Raw genomic sequence first — 22,235 nt, 5'->3', positions numbered from 1 at the left:
AACCCCATGATCTTCAATCATTGCTCTTGTGACCCATGTGTGATCTCTTACCATCCTCTCTCCCACCTTATAGGCATTTGTTTTTATCATTGTCCTTCTTCATGTATAGCACAGAAACATTTATACTGCAGTATAGATGTGGGAGATTTTCTCTTGTGATACATGACATTGGTTCTTTCCTTTTCCCCATCTCAGGTGCAAACATCATTCTGAGCTCACGGGTCACTATGTGCAAGACTCCCTGATTCTTTATCCTCATTGTCTGCATTCCTGACGTTTATGTCTCTTTCCTGATTAGGCACTCATTCTAATGTGAGAAAGATGAGATGAGGATTCATGTCACTGTTGACCATGTAGTTGCTTTTTATACATATATCTTTCTATTTGCATATATGGTATTATGCTAGAGACTTCATTTTCTTTTTTTAAAAAGTAAAGGTTATTATTAAGATCTATCCACATCACCATGTAGACAACCATTTTCTTGACTATAATTGCTGTATAGTATTCCTGAGTGTATATCCAACTCATTTTCTAAATCCATCTCCTCAATGACGATAAACATATAATATTGTGATGAGCATCCTCATTCATGTCCCATTTAAGAGAAATTCTCTTGGATCAGTTTTACTTACCAGAATCTCCTTGAGCTTGTTTAGCTAAATGTCTGTGTGTATATATATATATATGTATATATATATAAAATAAATTATATATGATTTCTATAATATATATTTATATTATATAAATTTATTTTTATATATTATTATTATATATTATATATATAATATATATATAATTATATATATAATATTCTATATAATTATTATTATTTATTTTCTATATTATAAATATATAATTTATAAATATTTTATATATTATATTTATAGATAATACATAAGTATATATATTTTTATATATTATATATATAAAACAGAGAGAATTCTTATTATTAGATAATCGGAAGAAAGCAAGATTTATGCTGAGCTTCCAGGAATGACACCTGGAACTACACAGCAGAACTGGCCCACCCGGGAGCAATGGGGCCAGAGGACCGGAAACCAACACGACCTCTCTGAAACTAGGGATGTCGATTGCCCAGTTTCTTGACGTTCACATATTAGGACCAGATATCAGACCCTCTACTACATTTTCTGAAAAATAAACTGCAGCTATTTGAAAGTCTTTGTGATCACATATACCAACAAAAATAACAGACACAGCAGAAACAAGACCTCTGTCTTGTGATAATCACTCTCACCTTCCAAATAGTATATATAATATCAGATACATATATATAATGAAAATATCACATACACGCTTTGCTGGGAGGAAGCTTGGTCATTAATGGAACTTGAACAATAAGGGCATCTGGAAGATACAGATTTTTGCATTTCTTTCCCCTAGGAAATCAACTTCTAAGTGAGGCAGAAGGAAGTTGGGTAAACCAATCTAGAAAATTTGCCAGAAACCAAGAGTGGGACGGTTGGATCATGGGCATATACAAACTTAATTTGCTCAAGTTGTGCCAGATTGTTCTATAGAATGATTACATAAGTCTACCCTCCCACCAACAGCGCATGAGGGGTCCTGATTCCCTCTTCCCCAACAAGGGGAAGCTGGCATTACACAGCTAAAAATTGTTTGCCAACGTAGTTATGATGCCAAAGTAAAAGGCACATTTTTAGTGCCCCAACACCCTGTTGGAACCAACTGAGCTGGATTTCTAAAAATTTTTCCTAGTGTTTCTGATGTGAGCCACTACTGTACTAATTTTCCTCAAGCCAGTAGTTCCATTATGTATATAATCTTAAATTCTGGACTTGACTTTTTTTTTAATTTCTTGTAAGTAGTATTAGCCTAGTGCCCTGGTCTATCAAGATTATTTTAAAATCTAAGTATTGTCTATTTATTAACTGATGCTTTCTACTCTGAGAGAGTAAAAGGAAAGAGAATTAAATTTCTATTTTATACTTGAGAAACTCAAAGAAGGTAACTAACTTGCTCAAAGCCACCCAGTAATAAGTGGAAGAGACATGCTCTGAACCAGGCATATTTGCAACCAAAGTCTTTCACACACAATGTTCTATGCTGCGTTGCAAAATCATACAGTGTATGGGGTATCTGAGGACTAACTCTGACTCTATTTGACTTGACAATTTAAAACTATTTTCAGAATTACAATAGCTCTTTTTATGGCCTTTGTAAATAAAATTTAATGAAAAGACACCAAAAGTGACCTAATGGAAAATATTCAAGATCTTAAAATGTATTATTGCAAAAACTGAGTTTCTCATTAAAAATGGTTCAAGATGGGAAAAAGTGTGCTTTTCTGTGACCTCCACACTTTTGCACTTGTTGTTCACTGAAAATCTCCTTTCTCCACCTGGGCAATTCTTGCTCATCTTCCAACACCCAATTCAAGGTGATTCCTTCTGTTTTATCTGCTGGAATCCTTCAGAGAGATCCAAATCTAGACACTTTTGATATCAGAATCCACCCTGTGATTTTTACATGCAAAAGTTAGTGTGGAGAGAAACAAAAACAAACCCATGAAACAATGTGATTCACCTTGTAAATGATGTAACACCAAAGCACAAAGGGCAAGAAAGGACGGAGTGTCTGACTCAACTGAGAGAATCATGAGAGCTCTTTAGAGAAAGTGATTGCTGATTCAACCTTGAAGAAGGAGCGGGATTTGACAGGTAGACAAGGTAGAGAGAATTTCAGAGAGAACTGCCACGGCCAAAGCAGGAATGAAAGAGCATCTTTCTCCTAAAAGCATAATGATACACTCTTCCCCCAATGATCAGTCAGAAGATCCTTTTTAAATAACTCTGAATCTTGGAGATCATATTTGTAGTAAATTTTTACTTTAAATTTTTAAAATGTACTCTAAAACTAGCTTGTTATCACTAATCAAGGAATGGCATGACTAGGGTTGCTGGTGTTTCCCCAAATTCTCTGATAACAAGACTTGTCTGGGACTCTTGTTAAAAACACAGCTTCCTGGGTTTCCCTAGTGGTCCAGTAGTTAAGAATCTGCCTGCCAATTCAGGGGACATGGGTTCAGTCCCTCATCCAAGAAGATCCCACATGCCACAAGGCAATGAAGCCCGTGTGCCATGACTACTGAGCCCACGTGATGTAACTGTGGAGGCCTGCAAGTCTTAGAGCCCCATGCTCCACAAGGAGAATCCACCATAATGAGAAGTTTGCATCCTGCAGCTTGGGTCCATGAATCACAGGCTAACTGGGAGTGGTCAAACAGGAGATGGCAAGAGCAAATGTCAACATTTTAGGAATCAGTGAACTAAAATGGACTGGAATGGGTGAATATAACTCAGATGACCATTATATCTACTACTGTGGGCAAGAATTCCTTGGAAGAAATGGAGTAGCCATCATAGTCAACAAGAGTCTGAAATGCAGTACTTGGACGCAATCTCAAAAATGAACAGAATAGTCTCTGTTCATTTCCAAGGCAAACAATTCAATATTAGAGTAATCTAAGTCTATGCCCTGACCAAGCTTCCCTGGTGGCTCAGTGGTAAAGAATCTGCCTGCAAATGCAGGAGATAGAGGAGACAACTGTTCAATCCCTGGGTTGGGAAGATCCCCTGGAGGAGGGTACGCAACCCACTCCAGTATTCTTGCTTCCCTCATAGCTCAGTTGGTAAAGATTATCCACATGCAATGCAGGAGACCTGGGTTCAATTCGTGGGTCAGGAAGATCCCCTGGAGAAGGAAATGAAAACCCACTCCAGGATTTTTGCCTGGGGAATCCCATGGAAGAGGAGCCTGGCAAGCTACAGTCCACGGGGTTGCAAAGAGTCAGACACAACTGAGTGACTAAACCACCACCATGCCCCAACCAGTAATGCTTAAGAAGCTGAGGTTGAATGGTTCTACTGAGACTTACAAGACCTTTTAGAACTAACACCCCCAAAAGATGTCCTTTTCATTATAGGGAACTGGAATACAAAAGTAGGTAGTCAGGAAACACCTGGAGTAACAGGCAAATTTGGCCTTGGAGTACAGAATGAAGCAGGGCAAAGGCTAACAGAGTTTTGCCAAGAGAACGCACTGGTCATAGCAAACACCCTCTTTCAACAACACAAGAGAAGACTCTACACATGGACATCACCAGATAGTCAACACCAAAATCAGATTGATTATATTATTCTTTGCAGCCAAAGATGGAGAAGTTCTATACAGTCAGCAAAAACAAGACTGGAAGCTGGTTGTGGCTCAGATCATGAACTACTTATTGCCAAATTTAGACATAAATTGAAGAAAGTATAGAAAACTACTAGACCATTCGGGTATGACTTAAATCAAATCCCTTATGATTATACAGAGGAAGTGAGAAATAGATTTAAGGGACTAGATCTGATAGACAGAGTGCCTGATGAACTATGGACACAGATTCATGACTTTGTACAGGAGGCAGTGATCAAGACCATCTGCAAGAAAAAGAAGTGGAAAAAGGAAAAATAGTTGAAGAGGCCTTACAAATAGCTGTGACAAGAAGGGAAGTGAAAGGCAAAGTAGAAAAGGAAAGATATACCTATTTGAATGCAGAGTTCCAAAGAATAGCAAGGAGAGATAAGAAAGACTTCCTCAGTGATCAATGCAAAAAAATAGAGGAAAACAGTAGAATGTTAAAGACTAGAGATTTCTTCAAGAAAATGAGAGATACCAAGGGAACATTTCATGCAAAGATGGGCACTATAAAGGACAGAAATTGTATGGACCTAACAGAAGCAGTAGATAATAAGAAGAGGTGGCAAGAATACTCAGAAGAACTATACAAAAAAGATCTTCATGACCCAGATAATCACTCACCTAGAGCCAGATATCCTAGAATGTGAAGTCAAGTAGGCCTTAGGAAGCATCACTATGAACAAAGCTAGTGGGGGTGATGGAATTCCAGTTGAGCTATTTCAAATGCTAAAAGATGATGCTATAAAAGTGCTGCACTCAGTATGCCAGCAAATTTGGAAAACTCAGCAGTGGCCACAGGACTGGAAAAGGTCCATTTTCATTCCAATCCCAAAGAAAGTCAATGCCAAAGAATGCTCACACTACCACACAATGCACTCATCCTCCTGACCTGCCTCTTGAGAAACCTGTATGCAGGTCGGGAAGCAACAATTAGAACTAGACATGGAACAACAGACTGGTTCCAAATAGGAAAAGGAATATGTCAAGACTGTATATTGTACCCTGCTTATTTAACTTATATGCAGAGTATGTCATGAGAAATGCTGGGTTGGAGGAAGCACAAGCTGGAATAAAGAAAGCTGGGAGAAATATCAATAACCTCAGATATGCAGATGACACCACCCTTATGGCAGAAAGCGAAGAAGAACTAAAGAGCCCCTTGTTGAAGTGAAAGAGGAGAGTGAAAAAGTTGGCTTAAAGCTCAACATTCAGAAAACTAAGATCATGGCATCCAGTCCCCTCACTTCATGGGAAATAGATAGGGAAACAGTGGCTGACTTTATTTTTCTGGGCTCCAAAATCACTGCAGATAGTGATTGCAGCCATGAAATTAAAAAATGCTTACTCCTTGGAAGGAAAGTTATGTCCAACCTAGACAGCATATTGAAAAACAGAGACATTACTTTGTCAACAAAGGTCCATCTAGTAAAGGCTATGGTTTTTCCAGTGGTCATGTATGGATGTGAGAGTTGGACTGTGAAGAAAGCTGAGAGCTGAAAAATTGATGCTTTGGAACTGTGGTGTTGGAAAAGACTCTTGAGAGTCCCTTAGACTGCAAGAAGATCCAACCAGTCTATTCTAAAGGAGATCAGTCCTGGGTGTTCATTGGTAGGACTGATGTCGAAGCTGAAACTCCAATTGTTTGGCCACCTGATGAGAAGAACTGACTCATTGGAAAAGACCCTGATGCTGGGAAAGATTGAGGGCAGGAGGAGAAGGGGATGACAGAGGATGAGATGGTTGGATGGCATCACCGACTCAATGGACATGGGTTTGGGTGGACTCTGGGAGTTGGTGATGGACAGGGAGGCCTGGCACGCTGCAGTTCATGGGGTCACAAAGAGTCGGACACGACTGAGCGACTGAACTGAACACAGACTAGTAAAGTAATGCTCAAAATTCTCCAAGCCAGGCTTTAACAGTAAGTGAATCCTGAACTTCTAGATGTTCAAGCTGGTTTTAGAAAAAGCAGAGGAATCAGAGATCAAATTCCCAACAACTGTTGGATCATGGAAAAAGCAAGAGAGTTCCAGAAAAACATCTACATCTGCTTTATTGACTCTGCCAAAGCCTTTGACTGTGTGGATCACAACGAACTGTGGAAAATTCTTCAAGAGATGGGAATACCAGACCACCTGACCTGCCTTTTGGAAAGCTGTATGCAGGTCAGGAAGCAACAGTTAGAACTGGACATGGAACAACAGACTGGCTCCAAATTGGAAAAAAAGTATATCAAGGCTGTATATTGTCACCCTGCTTATTTAACTTATATGCAGAGTACATCATGAGAAACACTGGACTGGATGAAGCACAAGTTGGAGTCAAGATTCCCGGGAGAAATATCAATAACCTCAGATATGCAGATGACACTACACTTATGGCAGAAAGTGAAGAACTAAAGAGCCTCTTGATGAAAGTGAAAGAGGAGAGTGAAAAAGTTGGCTTAAAACTCAACATTCAGAAAACTAAGATCATAGCATCTGTTTCCATCACTTTATGAAAAATAGATGGGGAAACAATGGAAACAGTGACAGACAGAGTTTATTTTTGGGGGCTCCAAAATCACTGCAGATGGTGACTGCAGCCATGAAACTAAAAGACACTTGCTCCTTAGAAGAAAGGTTATGACCAACCTACACAGTATATTAAAAACAGGGACATTACTTTGCCAACAAAGGTCCATCTAGTCAAAGCTATGGTTTTTCCAGTAGTCATGTATGGATGTGAGAGTTGGGCTATAAAGAAAGCTGAGCACCGAAGAATTGATGCTTTTGAACTGTGGTGTTGGAGAGGGCTCTTGAGAAGTCCCTTGGACTGCAAGGAGATCCAACCAGTCCATCCTAAAGAAAATCAGTCCTGAATATTCATTGGAAGGACTGATGCTGAAGCTGAAACTCCAATCCTTTGGCCACCTGATGAGAAGAACTGACTCATTTGAAAAGACCCTGATGCTGGGAAAGATTGAGGGCAGGAGGAAAAGGGGACATCAGAAGATGAGATGATTGGATGGCATCACCGACTTAATGGACATGAGTTTGAGTAAACTCCAGGAGTTGGTGATGGACAGGGAGTCCTAGTGTGCTGCAGTCCATGGGGTCGCAAAGAGTTGGACCTGACTGAGCAACTGAACTGAACTGAACTATGCACTGAAATTAGAGAGTCACCCCCACTCGCCACAACTAGAGAAAACCCAAGAACAGCAAGGAAGACCCAGTCCAGTCATAAAAAACAAACAACAGGTGACACAGCTTCCTGGGCCCCCTGAAGCTTCTTACTCAGTGGGTCTGGTATAAAGCAAAGAACTTGTAATGTTTAATAGGCATGCACAGGAGACTCCCATCAGCAGAGAAGTCTGACAAACACTGAGCTAGCATGGGCCCTGACGTCCAGCTCTAACGAGTCCAGTCCTCTAAGGACTCTTTGCAGAGGAAGTAAACTTCAGCGCAACAGTCAGCCTCCTGGTCAGTTAATGATTAACTTGTGTGAACCACCACCCTGTGTAATTTAAAGATATATTTCATTAAAGAATGTGGCTGTGAGCACTATGCTCAATGATCCTTTAGATCTGTCTCTTGCTTCAATGGTGTTTGGACAGAAAAGACCCAGGGAAGTTCCCTCCTCCAGCTTCTAACCACCTGCAAATATTTTTCTTATCAAACCTCTAGAACCAACCACTCAGCTAGCCTCCAACTCTGGGACCAGCTCACACCATTTTTTGAGATTAATTTCTTATTGCTGATCAACCACACGATCCCACATTCATCAGAATTATTCCCTTAGGAGGAAGCTGCCATTGACCTCCTGGTCAAGCCACAACTGCAGGCCTCCTACCCCTACCTCTCTCTGGGCTTCTATTTCCACCACAACGATGTGACTTTGAAGGGCGTGGGCCACTTCTTCTGTGAATTGGCTGACCCCCAGGTAGGGCTGGGTAATTATCTCTTCCAAAGGCTCGCCCTCAAGCAACACCAGGAGGCTCTGGAGCCCAGCAGCCTTTGAGAAGCCCTCTCTGGTGTCATTGCAGCCACCTGAAACTCTGCAGCCAGTAGGCTGCTTTTGAACTATCCTGAAGCCCTATAGGAAGACTTGGACTAAATGCAAACAATAAAGCTTTTTGCAGCAAAAACTAACAATAACTAATTGTTAATAAAAAGTAGTAGTGTGAATTCAGAACTTTTGTACCACATTTCTCTTTATGAACACAGTGCCTGACACTTATCCCACATTGTCTCATCCAATCCCCTCAACAATCCTTCCAGGTAGATTTAAAAAAAAAAAAAAAAACATTGTACAGATTTGGAAACGGAAACTCAAGAGATTCAGGAGAAGGTATGGGTCATGCAGCTTATAGTCAGTAGCCAAATAGAAATTTAAAGCCAAATCTATCTGAATCCAGAGATCATGTTCTTCCCATTATCCCACATTCTGGAAGGGTCTATGGCAGAGTCTTGTCACAAAGTCATTCTATACAAATGTCTAGCCATAATTTAAATCTGCATGCCTTTCCTCAGCATCTCTCCATTTTAGGTTGACCTTTCACTGACCTTTTCTCCCCCGCCCAACCTGCTTTTCCCCAAGAAGCCATCCCCTTTTCTCCTTGCCACTCTGTTGCAATTTTCCACCCAGATTATTTGTGTCTCTAACAAGTAAGGCCACACCAATGTCTGGCATTAAAAGAAGCATGAACCTTCATTCCTGAGGTAATGAGACCTTTTTTTCCAAGTTCCTTCCTTCAAAGTTCATGAACTTAATAAAAAATAAGACCCACTCTATTACAGTCCAGACCTCTGCTGCAGGACGCCAAGGCTGAGTAAAGGCAGTGCATGCATGAAAAAGAAATGTATCCATAGATTAACACTGTCTTTGTCTTCTACCAACCAAATTCAGAGAAAGACACAGTGGGAAGAACTCTAGCCCACATCTGAGCTTCCTGGTTATACACTGCGGGTGACATTCATGTCCCAAGAACTAAGTGGACCTTGATACAGAGATGTTTGTAGTCTTTATTGGGCTTCCCAAGTGGCACTAGTGGTAAAGAATTTGCCTGCCAATGCAGGAGACCCAGGATCAATCCCGGGGTCAGGAAGAACCCCTGTAGGAGGACATGGCAACCCACTCCAGTATTCTTGCCTGGAGAATTCCATGGGCAGAGGAGCCTGGCAGGCTACAGTCCATAGGATCACACAGAGTCAGACATGACTGAAGTGTCTTAGCACTCAATGGTCTTTGTTTGGGCTTCCCAGGTGGTGCAGTGGTAGAGTCCGCCTGCCAATGCAAGAGGCACAGGTTTGAGCCCTGGGTCAGAAAGATCCCCTGGAGTAGGAAATGGCAACCCGCTTCAGTATTCTTGCCTGGAAAATTCCATGGACAGAGCAGTCTGGCAGGCTATAGTCCATGGGGTTGCAGAGTCGGAAATGACTGAGCAACCTGAGTATGCCCAATCTTTATTTATGGTCTTTTCTACCCCCTTGGAAATAGAGCTTTGGAGAAGACTAACACTTGACTCTGAAGTTATCAGAGATTTTCATCCATCTCCACACAGAATAGTGTGCAAGACCGAGGGATACATGGAAGGAGTTACTCCAGGCTGTTTATCATCGATCTCCTGCTCCTCAATGCCAGTGGCCATTGCCACATGCTTCTGCAGCTGCCCAGTAATGGTCCCATGGTGGCCATCACTTCATCACTCCTGATGTCTCCTCCTCTGAAGCTCTTAAAGGCCACTACCCTCTCCTGGTAACCCCAACTCCTAGCAGCTCACTTTTATAACTACTGCACTGAGGCATGCATCCCTGGACCCTCCGGGAACTTGGCTCACCTGCCCGTCAGCTCCCTGCTAGCATTCACACACCTGTTCAGAAGATATGTTCTGAGGACCAATCATACTCTCGACACGAAGGATTCACCTTGAATGACATCCGTCCCTGCTTTTCCACCAGCCTCATCTCCTCCCCCGCCCAAACTCTCCCCTCACCTTCCTACAAACCTTTCATTCTGCTCCACCCAGCCACCCATCTTCTCCGCTTTGGCTGCCAAGCTGCTGGAGAAGCTTGCCTAACGATGCTGAATTGCAATAGAAAGGAATTAGCCAGCTCTGCCTTGGCTTCAGTTTCAACATTTTAAGGCTACAATGAGAAACAGGAGGAAAAGAATCTAAAATCCCTAGTATCCTGTGTAACCCAAGTAGGTGTTCAGTAGATATCCCCACCACCCACCTGATGTCTGAATTCTAGCAGTCCATCCAGTCACTGTGTGCTCTGAACCATTGCCCTCTCCCAGGAAAAGAGAGGCAGAAAAGTCTTCAGGCCACAGAGAGGATTCAAAAACAAACATGTCAACAGCCATTATTCCCTTGTGCTTTCCCTAAATGAATGTGGTCTCTCTGGGCTTCAGATACCACACCATTACCTGAGTTCTAGGTGGCTTCAGATCAGCACCTTTACCCTACTGCATCAGAGGAGCTCTGCTGATGACAGGTTTAAGACCTGCTAGACTCCTAGAACCTTTGCCATTGCCTCCTAATTCTCAGCTAAGACCATTGAAAAAAATTGTAAAAAGTCTCAGAAAACAACTCTCAGGAGCCCCTGCACCCCGGGAGGTTTGGTGCAAGTGAATGTAACATGCTCAGTGCTCTCAGGCCAAGGGGCCCCTATCCCAGATGTGGTGGGCAGCGATGATGAGGAGTGGGTTGCATTTCCTATGAATTAAGCCATCAGGCGGGAGAACAATGTCGTCATTGATGGGGAAAGGTCACTGAAATTCCAAGGACACTTGAAGCCTTTCACTGGGTTGAGACAGAGATGCCTAATGTTAATCCTACGTAATACAAGTCTCTGACAACCCACTTTCTAATGGGCCTACTGGCAGCTCAATTGGCCATTCACTGTGATTCAGTGCATCCTTAAGGAAGTGGTTTGTAAGGGGGGAACCTATTTTTTAATCTGTGGTCCAAAACTCCCCCAGAATATATTAGCACAGGCCATTCTGATTCTTGGGGGAGAAGGTGCTTTGCTCCATTCAAGACTTACTTTACTTGCTGGTGGGGGGTTCCAAGCACAGTGAAATCAATGTTCTTTCATTTATTAAATACACATTAATGGGGCACAGAGTATAACGAACACACAGGCTATTTCTGCTACCCTCCTTAGGGTGGTTTCTGGCCTATGACCTTGGCTCTAAGGCCCATCTCTTTTCCCTGGTACTTTAGAGTTTCATTCCTTTATTTGATGGATACTTAATATGTGCTTTTCTTCTTCCAGGCACTGTAGTAAGGGATAAAATGGCCAACATGACAGAGCTTTCCCTTACATGGTTTACTAACTAACTGGAAAGTCAATCCATGACTTTGTTTATTACAAGTAAGTGACATGGGTGTAAAGCTTGGGGAAGTTCAAGACCCCCTGAGAACATATAGCAGGCCCTCTATCAGGGGAGGAAGTAAGGGGAATTTGAAGATGTTTGGAGAAATTGACATTTCAGCCAGGCCTGGACAGTAGGCTAAGTGTTAGTTGAGGGAAGGGGAGCAAAAAATAAGGGAGCTAAAAGGAGGGTGCTGTCCCTGGGCTTTAGGGAGTAGGGAGTGGAAGGGGGGAGGTCTGGCTGAAGCAGAGCCAGTGGATGGAGGGGAGGGCTACTTGTTCCACTCACTCCAGCTTCCCAATCTGCATGTAGTCTCTAGACCTGCTTCAGCTTTTCAACCTACAGTCCTTAGTGAGAGCCCAGTCCCCAGAGTCCCAGGCAAGGCCCAGCTTCCCAGGGGCCACTTGTCAGGAAGAGGAATCCAGACCACCTCCACTCACATCTTCAGGATCTTATTCTCATGATTAGAAGAATCAGTGTGAACTGGGGAGGCATAATTTGTCCACCAAGTAGTATCTGTGATGCGGTGTTTAGGACAGAGCAAGCTCAGTTTCTCAGCTCTTTTTCTTTGTCTTTCTGGCAAAGAAATAACCTTTAGGAGAGGAAGGCACAAAAATGAACTATTTGTCTCCCTAAATGAGTTCTCACCTACTCACCTCCTGGCTTGAATTAGACTCTGTCCCAGAAATGAGCGATGCTACAGATAAAACTTTAAGGAAATATGAAGAACAAGGGCAGAGTTGAAGGACAGGAGTGTGGCCAACATTGTGTTTACTTTTCACAGTGAGAAAAAAGTAGGCACGGGAAATGTCACTGGTGTCCTCGACACTGAGACCAAGCGAGGATGGAGACACATGATCAAAGTCATTGGAGAAGGAATGCCCAGGACATTGGAGAAGGAAGTGGCAGTGAGCAAGGGAGCCAGCTCATTCAGCTGGCTGCCTTTTTGTGAACAGATATAAGTATCCGGTTTAGTGCAAGTCCATGGTTTCTCTGGGATTCAACAAAATACATGCCAAACACTCCTTGGCAATCCTTGGGATACATTCAACAAATGTGCTCTAATTATGGGGTGTCCGCAGAGTCAAGGCCAGAGTGTATGAGAGCATGGAACAGTCACCTACCCGGCCCGTGGCAGGTCTGAAAGGCTTCTAGAGGGAGGTTGGAGGCCTACCTGAGCAGAGAAATGACACATCTCTGGCACATGGTAGGGTAGAGGATAGAAGCAGGTGGTACAGCATGGTATGAACTCTGCAGCCAGTCTGCCTGGGACCAAAGAGGGCCCTGCTGATTACTAGCTGTGCAACCCTGGGCAAGTTCCCCTAACCTCGCTGTGCCTCAGTTTCCTCATCTGTAAGGTGAGACTGATAATAGCACTTAGCTCATAAAGAAGTCTGAGCACTGAAGAATTGATGCTTTGAACTGTGGTGCTGGAGAAGACTTTTGAGAGTCCCTTGGACTGCAAGGAGATCCAACCAGTCCATCCTAAAGGAAATCAGTCCTGAATATTCATTGGAAGGACTGATGCTGAAGTTGAAACTCCAATACTTTAGCTGCCTGATGCGAACAGCTGACTCATTAGAGAAGATCCTGATGCTGGGAAAGATTGAAGATAGAAGAAGAGAGTGACAGATGATTAGATGGTTGGATGGCATCACCAATGGACATGAGTTTGAGCAAGCTCCGGGAGGTGGTGAAGGACAGGATGGCCTGGCGTGCTGCAGTCCATGGAGTCACAAAGAGCAGGATGTTACCGAGAGACTGAACAACAACTTAAGTTTGATGTGAAAATCTCAGAAGAGAGTTAATACATACAAATTACTTAGAACAGCACCTGGTAAGTGCTCTATAAATGTTAGCTCTGATTAAGGAGATGTGTGATTAAGGTTTTTTTAATTTACAGACTTTATTTTTAAGCAGTTTTTAGATTTATAGAGTGAGTAGAAAGTACAGAGATTTCCCACAGACCCCTCCCTTTCACACACCATTTCCCCTACTTTTGGCATCTTGCATGAGTGTGGCACCTTTGTTACAATGAGCCAATACTGACACATTATAATTAACTACAATCCACACTTTACACTAGGGTTCACTCTTTGTGTTGTGCATGCTATGGGTTTTAACAAATGTATAATGTCAGGTACCATTACAGAATCACACAGAATAGTTTCACTGCCCCCCACATCCTCTGTATTCTGTCTCTCCCTTCACCCGGCCCCAATTTCCTATTCCCTGGCAACCACTGTTTTTTGTTTTTTTTTTTTTCCTATCTCCATAATTTTACTTTTTCTGGAATGTCAGATGATTAGAACCAGACAGTACATGGCCTTTTCAAACTGATTTCTTTCACATAGTAATATGCATTTGAGTTTTCTTTGTGTCTATTCCCTGATTAAGGTCTTGTAAGCAGCAGGTATATTCATACCAAGTTGAATGGCAGTACTCAAAGGAAGCTGAATAAAGGGTCTTTACTTTGTCAATCTACAGAACATTCTGCTAATATTTGCCTTTGGAATCCTGCTATTTCATCCTCCAGTGAATTCCCACCATTAATGCTTTTTGCCCCTAGTTAAGTGACTCCTTTAAAATACAAACATTCCTGGGAGGTCACATTTTAAATATTTCGTGGCTAGAACTATAGCATTATTCAGCTTAAAGGGAGCCTCAGCACCAAATGTTCTCAAACCCTATATTAAAGACAGGAATCAGAGAGAGAGGTGACTTACTGAAGAGTACACAAAGACAAGTGACATGTCATTCATCTAAGAAGTCACCTATGACTTGAATGCAAGTTTGGAGAGACAAGGGCAGTAACCACACAGCTTGAACTGAAAAATTAAAACACAAATTTCAACAACAAAAAAAATATTTTGAATAGCAACCATGAACATATACAAGTATTTATACAACCCCTTAAGTATTTCATTTATAAACTTTATCAACAGTAACAACTTAAACTAAGTCAGGACTATACATTTACTGACTTAGTTTAACGCTGTTACTGTTGATAAAGTTTATAAATGAAACGCTTTGTGCTTCCTAGGTGACACTAATGGTAAAGAACCAACTTGCCCATACAGGAGACTTAAAAGACTGGGATTCGATCCCTGGGTCAGGAAGACCTCCTGGAGAAGGAATTGGCAACACTCTAGTATTCTTGCCTGGAGAATCCCATGGACAGAGGAGCCTGGAGGGCCACAGTCCACAGAGCTGCAAAGAGTCAGACATGACTGAAGCGACCACGCATGCATGCACACATTTACAGATATACTTACTGGGTGTCTACAAAATGCAAGACATTAAGCTAGTTGTGAAGATATGCACGTAAAAATAGTATGTGCTTACAGAAAACAGGGATCAATGCCTGCCTGGGTCAAACCAGGAAGGCTTCCCCAAAGAGGTGGCGTTTGATCTGGTCCTGAAAGATGAACAAACATAGGTGGGAAAGGAAGGACACTACGGTGTACCTGGGATGAGGAATGTATGTGACGTTTATCCAGTAGTGAGCAGTTTTAACTGGCTGAGAAGAGGGCACAGCGGGTGTCACAGAAATGGAGCTTCACTTTCCCCATCACAGAGTCAAGGTGACCGTAGGCTGCAGAGGGGCTGGGTTGGGCAGAGCCCTCAGAAGGCTGACTCCTCCAGTTCACCACTGTTCCCAGGACCCAGGCTGCTCCACCAGGGTAAAGCATCCAACTACCTCATGAACGCTTGCCAAGAGGCTGTCTCCAGCAGGTTCTTGGAGAACTCAAGGACTCCCAGTTTCCTCCCTGTGTCCTTGGAGGCCGTGTCCTCATTGTGCTCTCTAAGGAACAAGTTTCCTCTCAAAGGGCAGACAATAGAATTCTTCCGAGGGAGCCTTCTCAGGCAGGAGACGTCCTAAGGCAGCCTTCATTCAGCCTTGGTGGTGGGGGAGTAGAGGGTGGGCTTTCCTTCCTGGAAGTCCAGCTTATTAGCGAATTGCCTCCCCACCCTCCTCCCAACCCTACTGGTGGCCCTGCCCTTCCAGCCCCCTTCCTCTGCTAATGCAGCAGCCCTTGCAGTCAGGATGGGCGTAAGCGATTTTCTCCATTAAATTCCAGACTCCTTACTTGATGCAACTGTTTTTCCACCAGGTTTCCCAAGCTTGTCAGAGCAAGGAAGGCTCTGATTCTGCAAGACACCTCATTTAAATAAACACCCAGTCATCAAGCAAGCATCATGTCAAAGAGGAATCAGGAGTGTGGTTGACAAGGAGTGGTCCTGGGAAAATGAGGGCTGTTTGGACTGGTCCCCTGCCAGTCTTTTGAACACCTACCTGACTTCTATCTCTGTGGATATAACACACATATGTATGCATGTACACACACACACACACACACACACACAACTCCAGCCATCCTCATTCCCTGTTCATATGCATATGCTCAGTCATTCGATCATGTCCAACTCTTCACAACCCCATGAACTGTAGCCTACCAGTCTCCTCTGTCCATGGAATTCTCCAGGCAAGAATGCTGAAGTGGGTTGCCATCCCCTACTCCATGGGTTCTTCCCTGATGCAGGGATTGAACCCACATCTCCTGCCTTGTCAAGCAGAACCTTTACCACTGAGCCACCTGGGAAGCCCCTTATTCCCTATATTCACCCCCATTACTGACCCCCTACCACCAACTTTCCTGACCCCTCACATCCCCACTAATTCTTACAGTACCATGTACCTCAATACCACGGGGTAGAGTGAGGATGAAGTAGTGAGGACACCAGCTTTAAATACTACAGACAGGGGCTGTATTGTAACCTTAGTACCTGTCTGTAGTTTGTACCATATATAAGCCTTCCTCAATGTCAGTTTCCTTACATGCCACCTGGAGATAAAGAAAATGAAAGGACTAAAGGATACAAAGTGTGAAAATAACCAAGAACTCAGAGTATAATCCCAGGTGATATCCTCTCCTCTACCTCCCTTAACAAATTAAACTCAATTGCATTCAAACACACAACACCAGACTGTCCCTTCAAGGTCACAGAGAAGCATTATGATGGGACAGACAAATACTCAGAGACAGATCCTTTCTCATAGAATACAGGTCCCCAACCCCCAAGTCACGGACCAGTGCAGCCTGTTGGAACCAGGCCACCCAGTAGGAGGTAATCAGCGAGTAAATCCAAAACCATCCCACCCACTCCCCCACCCCCAGTCCATGGAAAAATTGTCTTCCATGAATCCAATCCCTGGTGCCAAAAAGGCTGGAGACCACGGTCATAGAAGATAAATTATTTTTGCAAAGAACAGAAACCCCAACTTAAAATGGCTTGAGGGAGGGGAAAAAAAGAGTTTATTGCTTTGGCAAAACAGATAAATACTCCCAAGATCCATTCTCCCATCCTTCCCTTTAGTAATAGGACTCCCTGCCTCTGTGATCCAAAGGTTGTGACTAACTCTCCCACACATTCCAGAGACCTCCTCACCTGGCCTTCCTTGCACCTAGACGTGGCTAATAGTGGAATGTAAATGAAGGAGGTAAGTATGTTCTCAGGTCACTTTCTTTAAAAAGATATTGCTCTCCATATCTTTGTTTGCTCTTCTCCTGGGTTGAGATGGAGTCCACTGAAGCAATCACTTGGGACCTACAGATGGAAGCTACATGTTGAGAATGGCAGACCTACTCTGGCAGCCTAGACCACTTGCCTCTGAGCTGTTATGTGAAAGAGACCTTAATTTGTATATTACTGTAGTCCTGTTGCTGAGGAGTCTATGTAATAGCAATCTGGCTGCCAACTTACTAACAATTTCAGGTGAGACTTGATTCAGCGGTTTCCAACAATGTCACTGAGGACCCAATCTCTTTCATTGTCTCTGTTCTGTTTCCAATTGTGTTTATCTTATTCTCAGACTCTGTGTGATCCCCTCCCATAACTGGCCACTACTCCCCCAACCCTAAAACAGCTCCAGGATCTTCCTGGATACTAATAGAAATTTCTGCAGCCAATGTGTGTTTAGTCACTCAATCATGTCCAACTCTTTGTGACCCCATGAACTGTAGCCCTCCAAGCTTCTTTGTCCATAGGGATTCTCCACACAAGAATATTGGGGATCTTCACAACTCAGGGATCGAACCCAGGTCTCCCGCATTGCAGGAAGATTCTTTACCATCTGAGCCACCAGGGGAAGTCCATACAGATCTCAAATCTTCATACAACACATTGCAGAGAAGAGGGATATTTTCTTCTCTTGTCATCACAAAATAGCAGGAGGGAAGCTAAAGGACAGAAAGATAAGCCAGCAAACTTAAATGCTTATTCATTAAAACAGTTATTCATTTTCTCCTTTGAACATCTTGCTTAACTGTTTAGCTAGAGCCATTAGCTTAGGACTTATGCCAAGTACAATGGACTTTAGAATCCAGCTCTAATATTCAGACTGTGCTTCTTCAGAGACTTTGTGGGTTTCTATTGTGGGAGGCAAGCACCTATTTCGAACAATGTCCAAGACACACATGAGAGGAAACTAATTCCCCAAAATGAAACTAAGTGCTGTAAGGAAGTGGAAATCAATTCTGGGAAGCTAAACAATGGTAAATGTCCATTCCATCACCTATATACTGATATCATCCAAACTTGTAATTTGAGCCCAACCTTTCTCCTGTGACTCAGACAGGGCCAGGACTAGAGAGTGAGGCAGGAAAGGAGCCCAGGGTGAAAAATTTAAGGAAATACTCATTCTCAAGTTCAACCCTCACTTGTTGAGCCCTGAGAGTGAGTGCCTCCTTAAATTTTGCTCCCTAACCCTAGCCTGGACCCTTAACCTTCAAGCCTGTGTACTGGTCATTGATCTACCAGGATATTTCTCCAGCTTCCTACCTTCCAGTATGATTAAGATAGATTCTATCACCTACCACTCCCCAACCTTGTCCTCCTACACTCCCTGTATTACTACCTCCTGCCACCTATATCTGGCTACTCAAGACAGAATCCTGGAAGCACTCCTTGATGTCAGCCTCTCTTCACCTCCCTCTAGACAATCACCAAGTCCTAACCATTCAACTTTGTACAATCAGCCCTCCACATCCACAGATGCAAAACCCACAGATACAGAGACCAGCTGTGCTCATTGTACTATACCATTTTATATAAGGGACTTGGGCATCTGCAGATTTTGGTGTCCAAGGGGCTCCTGGAACCAGTCCCCCACAGATACCAAGAGATGACTGTATATATCTCCATAATCCATCCACTTCACCAAGCCTACCATCCCTGTGTCACTCAACTCAACTACTATCATCTTTCCACTGGAAATCTGCAATAGCCCCATACCTGGTCTTCCCATTTCCATTCTTGCTTCCCTTCAATCAATTTTTCTTACCATAACCAGAATGGTCTTTCCTAATTTGGCTTACAAAGTAACCCTCCACAATCCAACCCCATCAACTTCTCCAGCCGTGGTTATTACAACTACAGCTATCCCATCTTCTCTTGGTTCCTCAATCCCTCCATACTTCCAGGAATTTTTGTGTTCTTCCTCCTCCCACCCACCTTCTCCATAACATACTTATCCTTAGAGTATTAGCTTAAATTTTAATTCCTCCCAAGGCCTACCTGACCCATAAACTAGGTGAGCTCCCTCTCTATGCTCCCAAAATACCTAGTGCTACATTTACTTAGAACTACTTCCTGCCAGTGAGGAGACGTGGGTTCAATCCCTGGGTTGGGAAGATCCCCTGGAGAAGGAAATGACAACCCACCCCAGGATTCTTGCCTGGAAAATTCCAAGGACAGAGCAGTCTGGTGGGCTACAGTTCACAGGGTCACAAAGAGTCAGACATGACTGAGCGACTAGCAACAAATTCTCTTCTAGGTAGGGTAGATAGGTATAACCCAATAAAATAAATGCTGTAAAGTATAAAGTGACTGAAAGGGCAGAATGAGAACAAGCAAAGGAACCCTTACGTTTGGAGGAATCAAGGATACTTCACAGAGGAAATTTCTCTTACACAGAGCTTTTTTAAAGGCCCACAATCAAAAGAGAAAATTCCCAGCAAGGCACATAGCAGAAAGGAAAATGTGGCATATGACAGAACATGGTGTGTTATGGGATGCGTAGCAGTTCCGTATCACAGGAGGGTTAAGATAGGGTGTATGAGGGATAGAAACAGGGCACGGAGTGTGGCAGAGGCTCCGGGAACTCCCACCAAGGAGAGAGCCATGTATGAGGCTCCTACAGAGAAGAGCCGCCCGGGTTTTCCTGCTGATAGCCACTCAGAGAGGGACACAGAAGGTTCACCATCCATCTACACATGTGCTTTCCCTGCTCCTGTTTATTTACACTCTGCGTGGCTGGAGGGAATCAAGGCATAATTCATGACCCACCCCTTCAGCACCCTGCAGAGAGAGGGAAATGGGGGAACATCCCTGTCAAGTGCCAGATGTTTGGCAGGGCCCGAAGGGCTGCTGATGGCTTTGGAGGTGAAACAGGAAACTCTTCTGGGGCAGGAAGGCTGAAAGTGCAGAAGTTTGCTGAATGAAAGGCAAGTGGCTTTAGAAAATTAGGGACTGATGAGATGGTGTCCAAGCAGACAAATCTGGGTTCCAGTCTCAGCATGGCTCCTTCCTGGCTGTGTAGCTTCTAACAAATCACTTCCTCAACCCAAGCCTCAGTTTCTTCTGCTCATGCCCTTCTAGAACCCTAAGGTTCAAGGATACCATGAGGCAGGACGTGAACTTCACTTTGTAGGTTGAAAAGGATTTTGTTACCCCAATGCTCCTTTTCACTTTGAATGAGTAGACCACCAGATGAAATGTCTTTGAACCAGAAGGAGTATAAAAGAAAAAAAAAGTTCAGAGGCCTATCCACCTGACTTTAGAGTGAACAAAGACTTTTAAACACAGGACATACAGAACACTAGATTAATGGGGGGTTAGCGTTGGGGGGAAGAAGGCAATGGCAACCCACTCCAGTACTCTTGCCTGGAAAATCCCATGGGCAGAGGAGTCTGGTGGACTGCAGTCCATGGGGTCGCGAAGAGTCGGACACGACTGAGCAACTTCACTTTCACTTTTCACTTTCATGCATTGAAGAAGGAAATGGCAGCCCACTCCAGTGTTCTTGCCTGGAGAATCCCAGGGACGGCGGAGCCTGGTGGGCTGCCGTCTAAGGGGTCACACAGAGTCGGACACGACTGACACGACTTAGCAGCAGCAGCAGGGTTGGGGGAGATTCATACATTTATTTAGAAATGCTGGTAGGCTAACTTTCACTTTCACTTGGTTACGTTAGTTCCAAATTGGTAGCTAAGTAAGAGCTCATAAATTTTTGCTGAAGTTTTTTTCCAGTCTCCTGTTCCCCTCTGCACCCTACTCCAGCCATGTTGAATAAACCACTCTGTATTCTCCTATGTATTTTTTTGTCTTTGTTCATGTTGTTCATTCATTCAACAAACACTACTGAATAGGAGCCTCTCTGGCCAGGGTTCTGAACAGTGAAAAAAAAGAAAAGACATGGCCCCTACTTTCATAGGCATGTAGTCTAACATGAACTAGATCAACCAGATAGACACAAACTAAAAATGCACAAAATAGAAATGTCGGAAGTTGTACATGCTATTCTGGGGCAGAATATTGTTTACGAGAGCCATAGAAGAAGAACTTGATTTAGTTATGGAGTGTTGGAGGACAGGGAAGGCTTCTGGGACTCAGTAATGCCTTTATGCCCCTCCTTTTAAGGAGAAAACTCCATTCAGCTTTTCAAGGCAGCTCAGATATCTCTGTGAAGTCATCTGCATCTTACCAAGCAAGACATTCTTCCCTTTGGGATCCATAGGGTTTTTGTTAAGGACACTAACAGAGCTCTGGGGGCACTATGTCAGTATCTTGTGCATGCATACATGCTCAGTCGTGTCTGATTCTTTCCAACCCTATGGACCCCCAGGCTCCTCTGTCCATGGGATTTCCCAGGCAAGAATACTGGAATGGATTGCCATTTCCTCCTCCATAGCATCTTCCTCACCCAGGGATCAAACCACATTTCTTACATCTCCTGCAATAAGAAGCAGATTCTTTACCACTCACTGAACCCCCATTCTAGTTTGTCTCCTCACAAACTGATAGCACAAGGCCTGTTCTGTTCAGATGCTAAATCGTGTCTGACTGCGACCGCATGGGCTGCAGCAGGTCAGGGCTTTCCTGTCCTTGATCATCTCCCAGAGTTTGCTCAAACTCATGTCCATTGAGTCAGTGATGCCATCCAAACTTCTTATCTTCTGTCATCCCCTTCTCCTTTTGCCCTCAATCTTTCTCCGCATCTTTGTCTTCTCCAGTGAGTCAGCATTTTGCACCAGGTGACCAAACTATTGGAGCTTCAGTTTCAGTATCAGTTGTTCCAATGAATATTTAGGGTTGATTTTCTTTAGGATTGACAGGTTTGATCTTCTTGCAGTCCAAGGGACTCTCAAGAGTCTTCTCCAACACCACAGTTCAAAAGCATCAATTCTTTGGTGCTCAGCTTTCTTTATAGTCCACCTCTCTTATCTGTACATGACTACTGGAAAAACCATAGCTTTGACTAACAAATCTTTGTCAGCAAAGTGATGTCTCTGTTTTTTAATATGCTGTCTAGGCTTGTCCTAGCTTTTCTTCCAAAGAGCAAATGTCTTAATTTCATGGCTGCAGTC

The sequence above is a fragment of the Cervus elaphus genome, chromosome 20 (assembly GCF_910594005.1).
Source record: "Cervus elaphus chromosome 20, mCerEla1.1, whole genome shotgun sequence".
Classification (NCBI taxonomy): domain Eukaryota; kingdom Metazoa; phylum Chordata; class Mammalia; order Artiodactyla; family Cervidae; genus Cervus; species Cervus elaphus.
This window is presented reverse-complemented; position numbering follows the sequence as displayed.